The following is an 11,545-nucleotide window of genomic DNA, read 5'->3' as shown; positions in this document are numbered from 1 at the left end:
AATAGAAAAGAAACTATACTTTTTTTTTCTCAGCAGCTGGCAATGGTATTCTCAAAATGTTAAACAAATGACATTTCAGGAAAGACAGTTACAGTTTGCAAATATAAATTGACTCTTGGACAGAGGGTCTAAGCTTCCCCATGTAACCAACAGCAAATAATAACCTCTCCTAAGCACCTCTCCTGACCCAGCTACCAATTTACTCTATGAGACTGGATGAGTAACTTGATTTCCCTTTTTTTTACATACATCTAAGACCCTACCGAGCCTATGAATAAATAGATATATTGATATACAGACATGTATCCCCTACATGTCCATTTAATACAGTTTAATATTTGAATTTTTAATGTAATAGGATTCAGTCCTTCATAATGAATAAAACACAGGGTTGTATTGGTGCTCAGTGTCCTTGCAGAACAGAGATGTCCTAATGCTTAATTCATGTTCATAGAATAAACTGAAGGCCAAGGCTTAAAAACACCAAATGCTGAAGACTTAATTGAAGGTTTTATGTGCAGGGGCTTTGTGGTGGCTCAGAACCCCTTTGCGTGGCTTCCCCCTGCCTGGAGGAGGGGAGGGGGCTCTGCCTCTGAGCCTCTGTGAGAGCTGAGAGCCCTGGAGCAGCATTGCCAGCTGCTGAGGGTCTGGAGAAAGGCAGAAAGTGAATGATCATTGTGCCCAGAGTTCCCTCCCGCACTGTAAAGGGTCCTCTGGCCACAGGCACAGCAGTGGCTGACCCCACCCCGGGCTGGTGGAAATAAGGCAAAACCCCTCCTGGTGAAGCTTGGCTGCACACTGAATTAGCTGTGGCCCTGGAGTGATGTTGAGAAGGAAACAGCAAACAGGAGTGTGCTTAATTAAAGTTGACAGTCATAATGGCCCTGCCTGTAATAGTATCAGGAGATTATCAATTACAGGCCAGTGCTACAGGCTGGGTGACGACCCTGCCAGGGTGTGACCCTTATACCAGCCCTGTCCTCAAGATCTGCTTTTTAATGATGAATATTCCCTGTTGATACAGAAGAGAAAGCAGCTTTTCCCCTCATCTCCAGCTGCTCGCTGTACCATGCAAACACTGATTATTGAGAAATCCAGGTTAGGGTTTATCTAATTGATCACTAATACAATATCAAGTAATGAACAAAGGTTACAGGAAATGGCTTAGGAGGAAAAAGATGCAAAGTGTCTTTTCCTCTTCTGACAAATGGGTTGAGTATTTTTATATTTACTTACTTAAGCTATATCCAGGTTAAAAAAATGGGGCAGTTTGGGACACCAGGAAGAAACTCAAATATGCCAGCTGGTGTGGGATAGTGAGGGATCTCAGTGAGAGGATACAGGGCATTCATTATCAATTCTATCTCTGCCAGTTTCTGCTGGTTCAGATGCACTTCCCACATTTGATTCCTTCTGCAGACTGGAAGACCATGCTGGAGGCATGTAATTCAGCTTGCATCTGCAGTCTCCCTACTTCAACCACAAATCTTCTGCAGTATGGGCTGGTTTTTGAATCGGTCTGCACACTCATTTCTAGCAGACCTTCCTTCCCTTTGCACACTCTGCACTGATAAATGGATGCTCCCAATGTCTGCCCAGGGATTCTTTCCCTAATGTAAGTGAACCCTCTCCCCATACTCACTGTGCATCAGAACACAACACACTGGAGGCAAAACATCTTTAGAAAATGAAATAAATCCCAGTGCTCAAGAAAGTCTGTCTTTGAGACATCACTTCAAGGCCTCAGCTGTTGTATGCTGTAGTTTCCTCCTGAAGCTGGCACTTACTCATGGATCCACAATTTGCTTCCAAGCAACCAGTGACATGTGTCAAACACCAATCTTCTGGCTTGGCAGAAAATTCAAATGAAACTACAGCTTTCACAGAAGGTGAGAGCAGCTCTCCTTTAATTTATTTTGTCTCTACTCCTTTTTCTCAAAAAGCTCCATGATCTTAATTACAGCAACACTCCCCAGTGGAATGAAAGCACTCTGATTGAGTAGAGTAATGAGGTGCATGAAATAACAGTGAAATTAACTCATGCCTCCAGCCAATACTTTGATATCTCATCTATTGAAGCAAGAACATTTTAACATTAATCCCAGAAGAATTTGGTATATGTGTGTGTGCTGCAGTCAGAGGATCCAAACAGATGGGTTCAAACCCAGTCCAAGGAACGTGGGAATTCAAGTGAGAAAGGAAATCAAGAGATTCTCAAAAAAAGAGGTTCATAGCTTTCAAGATGGGCTTAGCACTTCTTTGGAGATGTGACGTAGTTCCTATAAAAGCAGAAGATTTGGGGAGTTTTGTGACATTCAGGACTCCCAAATCAAATTATTAACATGGTAGAAAAAAGCATTAGAAGAAGCTTCCTGGTACAGAAGATAAATTATGTATTTGGACATGAACTCACAAGAAAGGCAGAAAAAAGTCCATACTGGTGGAGATATTAGTGGGATGTTTATATATATTGACAATAATATTATAAAATAATCCAAAGAGTTTTAGCAGGTCTATGGGATTCAAGAGATCCTTAAAGCTCACATCCCTCTTCTGCATCCTCATCCAGATATAAAAAAATGCAGCTGCCTCTGACTTTGCTAAAGGGTTCAGAAGGACAGGTTGTTCATACTGCACACTGCTGGGTAGTTTCAACAGTGCAGTAGCTGCTGACAGCACCTGAAATGCTGTAATTGAGACCATTTCTCAGCTCTCAGCTCTGGGGACATGCCCTAACCCATTCCACCTCCCCCTCCTGAAGCATTAAGGAGGCAAACCCCAGAGCTCAAGGCAGAAAGGAGCTTTGGTTCTTGCAAAAGAAAAGCAAGGTCAAGCAGGAAACCTTTAGAGGATCAGACAGGAAAGGGAGCTCCTGGGCAGAGAAATTGTAAGAAAGGGATTGGGAGCTGTTAGTGAGAATCCTCTGTTCCTGGGTTTGGACTCACTGGTGCTATGGGGAGAAGGGCACTGGCTATACTGGCAAAGCAGTGGGATATGCCGAGAAATGCCAAATTCTATTCTCAGTTCCTCCCCCAAAAGAAACAACATGAAATTTAAAATGCCATTTTTCTGAACTTTCTGAATCATTATATTATTCAAATGCAAGAGCACCACACCATTAATGTGTTGGTACCACGCTTCTTTTTAACGGGTAAGGAACCTGGAGCAGAGAGGTTGATATAGCTTAAAGTACACTTTTTAAAAATCAGCTTGAATTCCAGATGCCTCCATTTGAGGACGCTGTGGCCGAGACTTGTGATGCCTGATGCTAAGCAGAGGCAGCCACCAGTCCAGAGAAGATGAGCAGAAACCTCCAAGGTACAGTAATGCTGATAGTTGTTCACTTTGGTTGGACTCCACAAATTAGAAAATTATCTATTTTCCCGAACAACATGGGCAATGAACCTTACAGAATTTATCTTAGACACATTCCTGGAGAGTTGGAATTGTTTTAGAGTGCTTTTCCTATGAGAACTCCAGCAGCTCAGAAGTGAAAAGTTGTTTAAAATAGCTTGAAGTACTCTGGGAAGGGTTAAGTTACAGTCACAACTGCTCATTCCCATTCAGACCTCTGACCTTCTAGAGGTAATGCTGGCACATTAGCCAGAGTGTGATTCCCAAGGCCTGACTGAACTCTTGTGCAATGCAGGCACATCAAGGTCCACACTTTTATCCACCCCTGCAGCTGTGTTAATTTGGTGAGGTGACTTTGCTGGGTGAGGGTGGGACGTGATGCATGGCAGACCTGGAGCATTGGTTAATGTGGGAAATTTGAGCGTTTCAGACAAGCTGCCAATCACTTAGGTCTCTTCAAAGCCATGGTAGGGTCACTGCCCTCTGCTCTGGAAGTGGCTGAGCAACTCTCAGTAAGTTACTAATGAGCTCACGCTTAAGGCAGTGAGTTTTATTCTTTGCCTTAGCATTCCAGGTCTGACTTATTGAGGTCAGAAGGGGGTCACCAGCTATACAGTGCAATGCATTACTGTATGGTCCCCTGAGAGCACGGCCTGATGGCTGTACCCTGCACCCACACCCTTCTGCCTCCTCCCATCTGGCACGGTAGAACAGTTCCCTGGGTTCTGCCACAAGCAAGCACTTAGTGGGATATGTGGTGATTCCTGACACCAGGGCATGGCAAATGGGGCAGGAGCAGAGCACTTACCACTCGTGTTAGTGCAGATGTGCTGGGCCTTTTCCAGGGAGGCCACGGGGCAGCCATTCCCAATAGCCATGCCCAAAGTGGGCAGCTTGCTCCTGCTGGATGGTGAAAGATGCAGGCCTGTGGGAGCCTGCCAGGAGGCTCCATGGCTGTGTCTGCCTTGTAGGCAGCGTGGCAGGCAGGAGCCTGCAGGGAGCAGGGAGTGGCAGCCAGCCTGGGGCTCTTCAGCTCTGCACATCCACATGCCCTGGATGTGCCAGCTGGGCCAGCTGTCCTTCTGGTCTGGCTTGCAGAGGGACAATGGTGCAAGCACAGGAATGCAGAGCAAGGGCACAAACTCGTGCTCTGAGGCTGGGAGTTGTTCCTTTGGTCTTTCTGTCTGTTGACTTTGAGATGGAGGAAAAAGAAGAGTCAGCCTGAATGGATGCCTTGGCCCTGGAGCCCATCATTTTTCCAGAGGTGGTGCAGTGGTGAAGTGACAAATGCTGGTCCCAGGCCCAGCTGTGAGCTGCCCTGTGCACAGGTGACCATGTCCTGTATTGAATACTTGTATTATATATGACACCACACCCACAGCTCACCACCCACTGCTCCACCTTTCTGCCAAACCAGTCAAAGACAACAGAGCAGGAATCACTCTAGTTTGGACTTAAAGACTTGGACTTCTCCCAGCTTTAGGCCAGAGATGAAAGGGAGGAGTTGGTCACAGAGGGAAGCTGCCCTCACAACTGACTCCAAAATGTTCCCAGACTGGCAAGCATCCATACGTAGATTTTCAATCCAGACACAGGCAGCTTTGTAAAAGATAATCTCCCCTTGAGATTTCCATGTACCCATGTCAGTCCTACTGGGCTTCCTCATGCCTTTGCAAAACCAGAATGTCCCTGAGAAATGTGGACCTCCTCCTGCAAGACCTGAGTGTTGGGCACCGTGCTGCAGCTCCATCCCAAGGCAGGGCTGCTTCAGTGCCTGCTCTGGTACCCCCAGACACAACCTGCCAGTGATTCCATCACCATGAACTGCATCCAACAGGGATTTGCTGCTGCCAGCTTCTTTCACCTTGTGGAAGCACAGTGTGATCATCACATGGCCAGTAAGTGCTGCAACACCTCCCTGAGTTGCAGGTTTCCTCTTTTTGTATCTTTCTCACATTTAAGGTGCCAGATGCTTTCTCCACACACATGGCTTGAGCCATCTAATGCTCACATTCAGACTTGCAGTTCTCTGCTGATGTGTACACTTCACCCACCACAACCCAAGATACAGCTGGTTTTCTGGCCTGATTCTTCTAAATGTCTTTCTTCCACTCCTCCAGACTGAAAAATACAGGATCTGAAGCACCTTCAACACATTCTACAATTCTCTCCTGTGCACTAAGTAATTCCTTAACTTATTTAACTCACTATTGCTGTTCTTTTTCCAGAGATGATTCAACTTCTGGGTTTGTCTGTCTCATCCCTATGGTCAACAATGACCAGAGGCTGGATGAACTGAGGAATTCATTTCTGACAGTCAGTCCCACTTTCTCCCATAATGTGATATTTTACTGTATTGGGGTTTTCAGCCCTTCAGGGGAATAGTTCTAATTAAAAAAATTGACATTTCAGAAAGCAGTTATTCTTTCTTTGCCTAATTTCCTCTAAAGAGGACAGCAGACATCCATGTAAGGTATCTGAACTACACACAGTAAGAATGAAATCTGAACAGCTATGTTATCCTGACTTGTTTTAATACAACACTGTTAAGTAAAAGTGTGCTGGTTTTATTAGCTTTGTAAAATGACTGCAACATAGAACCATCTTTGGGAAGGTGAAGGAGTTAACACTCCTTTTGCTAAGGTTGCTCTTGCTCATGCCAGCATATATCTGTATAGGATGTTTGTATGTGAGAGAGAAGATAAAAAAGAGGCTCTGTAAAAGCTTTGATTTACAAGATTAATATATTTTATTATTTTATTTTCTTGCATTTTATTATTTTTAAGAGCTGCAGTCCTCATGAAAAGCAGAGATGACCAGGCAGCTCTCCAGTCTGTGCTGGGCCAGGTCACTTAGCTCACCCTGGGCAAGCAGCCAGCTCTGTCAAATACTATCCTTTTCTTTCTCTCCTTCAGAAATTAAAATACAGAATTAATTTACCTCACCATGAAATTTAAAACATTTGAGCATGCAGAGTGGTCATTTCTAAAATATCTCAAGTCCCACACTAAACAGTAATTTCAGTTGTTGCTTAAACTTGTATGGAAAATTTTAAAATGTACTGAGCAAACACTAAACCTTTTGAAACTTGGAAGAAAACAGTTTTTCCAATCTCCCATCTGGTAAGTCATTGCTGGATTGCAGTGCTTGCTGCAGTGGTGCAGATGGCTCTTGGCCACAAGGCTCCTGGGATCTGTGCCTGGATTTCAGCCTTTGGAAAACACACTCTGGAACCCATAAAATTCCAAGGAGAAAACCACTATTAAAAACCTATGAGATGGATTATGTGAGTGGCCAGGTCCCAGGACTGCAGCTGCACTGGAGATCAGGCAGGTGGCAAGTGAAAAGCAGGGTGCAGGCAGGGTGCAGGCAGGCTGTCCCTGGGTGTGACCCCAGCACTGCCCATCGACAGGACCAGTGACCCAGAGACCATTCCAGGGGAGACCTGGGTCTGCTCCCACTGAAGGGATGTGGCAGGGATTGTTACATGGGCACTGGAGACATGAAATGCAGGACAAGTGGGTGCCTATGGATGGGTACCTATGGATGATTTCTGCTAGAGCTGCAGGTGCCACACTGTCCTGCTGCTTTGCTTCTGCAAAGTAACATACAGCATTTTCCTCTCATATAACTCAGTGCCCTCCCAAAGAGGCTCTAATGGCAAGATAACTTTGACTGTCTTACTAATCACTATTTTCAAAGAAGCAGCCTGTGGTAAGGCACCAAACTATTCAAACCCATGGGGGAAAGATTTATCAAACAGTAGCAATTGGTAATGCAAACACCTGAATTTCCTGCCTGTGTCTTGACAAAGTTGCAGATTGAGTCATGCTTCCTGACACATTAATAAACAGGTTCCATGTGTGGGAAAGGGGGAACGGGTAGTGTTTGTTCCTGCAGAGGAAAACCAGAGAAGCACCTTGGAGTCCACAGAATTTTCCAAGCCTGTTCCTCTTTGCTTATTTAAGAGCTTTATTTTTTTTTAAATAACAGCAAGTTTACAGAGATAGGAAGACAATAAAAGGCAGTGTCATTTCCTAGCTTGTTAGTGCTACATAAAGGTGACAGTCTGAACAAAATCATCCTTGTCTTTATAATTTTCCTTGTTTGATTGCTTACAAATAAACCAGTTTAATAAAGGCTTCGAGATACAAATGCCACATGGCCATATTGACAGGAGCGAGGGAAAAGAAAACACAATAATCATGTTAGTTCTATCCCTCAGATTAATTATCTAGATAAAATACACATTTACCTCATTCTAGACAGAAAAATGTAATTTACCAGCCAGTGATCTAGGCAGGCACCCTGCTGTTAAAAGCCAGACCCAGCTGATCCTAGCTAGGAGGCAAAGATGAGCTCCAAGCCTTGTGAAGGACAAGCCTCTCCTCCCCTCTGCAGCAGCAGCCACTGTGGCAAGGCTTGTGCCTGCTCCTCCTTCAGCTCCAGACAGGAGAGGCTTTAGGACACAGTGGATCCCTTTTAATCCCTCTTCAGTACGGTTCCTTAGGACTCAGCACGCCTGCACCTAAGGAAGTCCACCACTGGGGAGGTTTTATCCTTGTGGTTTCACTGTATCCCAGGACACTTCAGGTGCAGTGGAGGGCACAGCTGGAGGATGCAGCCTGGACCTGCACCAGCATCCTGCCCACTGCTGCCCCTCAACCTAAACACAAACTTGGCTCTTATCTAGCCAGACTCTGCCACAGGTTAAAACAAACGAGATCTATCTATTCTCAGAGAAACTGTAGTTTCCAGGCCATAAAAATCATTGAACTAATATTCTACCAGCTCAGTGGGGGAAAACTGGCAGAGCCAGCCCCTAACCTCAGATGAGAGCAGATTTCTTTCCTAATACCACTGTATTAGTCACCGAAATCAAAGCAACACTTGCAAGAACTTTTGATCAAGCACTGAAAAATAATTTTTCATAGACATAAGCCATTATTGCAGGGAATACCTCAACTTGGACTTAAGCCAGTAAGACCAAAATCTTGAAAGAATTCCTAATTGGGCACTCAGACGGTGTCTTGAAATATCTGAAGTACTAAGTAAAGAGCAGCCTTCCTGAGGGAGGACATGCAGAGGAAGCTGTTGCTTAGAAGCACCTTGGGCTTCAGCAGCTCCCACGCTTGAGGTGACTGGGTCTCAAGGTTAGACCAGATCCTTGGTGTTGGTTTGGCTGCTGTGATGGCTGAGGGATTTCCTCTTTCCAGAGCCCAGGTGGATGGAAAGTCAGTTTCCACAGGTCAACGAGGATGCTGCAGTGTCCTCCTTGCTTTTCTTCACAGAGTCCAGGGGGGAAAACATACCATGCTGCTGCTGACCTGAACCCATCATTGAGGCAAAATGGAGCATTGTATCTTCCTGTCATAAGGGAGGAGGTTGGAGTATTGTGGGGCCTTGCAGCTAAAGGCCAGGTAACTTGTGAGGAAAATGAGAGGAAAATGGTTAAGACTTAAAGACAGATATTTTATCTAATTTCCAGAGGTCAGAGAAAGCACCAGTTTCTTGAAACTATCTGAGTTATCCAAATGGAAATTGAGGCTAAGAAATTTAGAACTGTTGGAACACAGTGCTGTTGAGAGCTGGTTCTCCTAGAAACTTCCTTGGTGTCACAGCCAAGGTTTTTTCAACCTCCTCCCCACCATTCAGCTTCGGGTGTAAGTTTTATCCTAGGAAAATAATTCATAGAACTGTATTTCAACATCCAATGCTAAGCTCTTTTGGAAACAACCTGAGCAGTATTCGGTTCAACATCTCCCCCCAAAACACACGGTGTTCTAGGTAAAAATAGTAAATAAATGCAGTATCAGCTGAAAGGATTGATGAGGTGAATGTTTCTGAGTGGGTGCCCCATCTCATCCCACTGCCTCCACCCTGCTGGAGGTGGCAGAGCCAGGGCAGGGTTACACTTGCCTGTTGGTGGCTGTGATGGGGCTCATGGCTGGCTGGGTACATGGCCCAAGGCAGGAGGACACAGTCCCACAAAGCAGCAGCTGTACTGCTTGCTTTTATTAAAGTCTTTTGTTGCATAATGGATATCTGTGTGAACCCTTGGGAAGCAGCAGGTGCAGGTAGTTCAAACCAATGTTTTCAATAACCTTGGATTAATGATAAATAGTCATGTATAGCTGATACAGGTGATCACACCACTCTGCTTTACGCCTCTGGAAAGGTCTGTTCTGGCTGCAAAGCGAGGCCCCCAGTCCTTGGATAACCTTTTCTCCCTCCCTGATCCCCACAGGCAGACACAGGATTTTTGGCCTGTAAACAGTCCCCAGCTGTGTCAGGCTTGGTGGCAGAGGCAGCATCACTCCCACCTTCTCCACAGGCACACCTGCTCCTGTGTCGGCTTGGAAGCAGAATTTTGGACAACTGCCCCTATTTCTCTCCTGCAAAAATGCCATATGCAGTGAGAAACCCCAGTCAAGGTGAGGTGTTATGGCCAGACACATCACAGACAAACCAGGTGTGTCCTTCCTGGTCCTTGATATCCCATTGCCTGGCACGAGGCAGATGTTCTCTCTGTGACTGCAGATGGGGTCACTGGCAGGGTACTGGCAGCAGCCTGGCAAAACCAGGCTCCATGAAGCCAGGGCCATGGAGCTGCAGCCCATGGTGCCTCCCACGACTCCTGAAGAAGGGACCCACATCTTTGCAAAGGCAAACCAAGGGCTACCAAAGTTTGTATGTCAACAGTTTGTGGCCAGCTGAGTGTCCCATAGAGGTCAAAGTCATGGTCCACTTGGGTAACCCAGACTCTTACCTTCAGGTGCATAAACATGTTTTTAGGAGATCCCACTTGGGAAAGTCTCTACCTGCATATTCACTTGGCAGACACTGACAGTCAATTCAATCTAAGCTAGCTTTATTGTAGAGTGAAGCTTTGAACATCAGCATGAACATCTGGGGAAATACCAATTTCTGCTCTTTGTTTCATCTGCTGCAGCTGTGCAGCCTCCCCAGTTGTTGCAGCAGGAGGGAAACTGGAAGGCTGCAGTGGAGATGGGACATTCATGGGCAGGGATCTTGTCGAGCAACTAACCACCAGTTTGGGCAGAAAAATGGCATTCCCATCTCTCATTCAGCAGAATGTGTTTTCTAATTAAACACTAATTTAAAATTAAACACTAATTGTGAATCACGTTTTCTTGTCGCTAAAGATACCAACACAAATGTTTTCAATAAGCTTCCTAATTTTTTTAATAGAGCAATTTAGGACAATTATTGCTTGAATTTGCACATGCAGACTACATCCATTCCAGGTTGCTGCAGGACACTAGTGTTAAGGTGATATTTTTTAGAAGCTACTGAGAAAACACATCAAGTATTTTAGCACTAAACTGTAGAAAGTGCTTTGATAACATTTCTTTCTACTATGAATGCCAAAATAGGCTCCTTTTCTGTGGGAAAAAAAACCAACATTCACTCTATCCCTTTCCACTAAGCTCAGATCTTCCCTGTACTGTTATTTTGCTGCAGTTGATGAATTTCAGCTTTGCTAACTTCAGCAAGTGAGAACATCCATTTCTGACCACAGACCTTTACCAAAGGCACATACTTGATTTTGCAGAACATCTGAAGCCCATCCCTATGCTGCCACAGAGCTCAGACTCTTGCTTATTTGTGTCCTCCTCCCTCCTGAGTTCGTCCTCAAAGAATGTGGACTCAAAATACTGTTTTTGTAATTTGCCTGATTTGAACAGAACATGCAAACATGAAAACCTGCACATGCAACATCTGCCTGAAAAAACGTTAAAATTCACACAGGAAAGGTCAATTCTAGACAAAACACTCACCCATGCTCCTGATTTTCGACTATAAAAGCCTAAGTAATGGCACAAAAAGGCTGTTGCTTCTATTTTATTATTTTTTACTCTCTCACAAGAAGTCTCTTCCATGGTATTTGACCTGCCAGACTTTTAACCTCATTCCTAGAAAATGTCTGTAATCATAAAGCAGCAATTTTTTTTCCCCCTCCAACTTGAAAAAGTGTCTTTGTGTTCCCAGCTCAATCTTTTTGCACACTTTGATTGACTTATGCCTCGGATCCAGCCTATGGTTCGGGATCCCTCCAGTTCCTTGAGCTGCCTGGAATATCAGCTACTTTCTCCAAACGGGCTGCAGTAACTCTCTGATGAACAGCATTTAATTCAAGCAGTATTGGCAGGAAGCAACATTAACTCAA

This window comes from Sturnus vulgaris, chromosome 6 (genome assembly GCF_052056855.1).
Source record: "Sturnus vulgaris isolate bStuVul1 chromosome 6, bStuVul1.hap1, whole genome shotgun sequence".
In the NCBI taxonomy this organism is placed as follows: domain Eukaryota; kingdom Metazoa; phylum Chordata; class Aves; order Passeriformes; family Sturnidae; genus Sturnus; species Sturnus vulgaris.
This window is presented reverse-complemented; position numbering follows the sequence as displayed.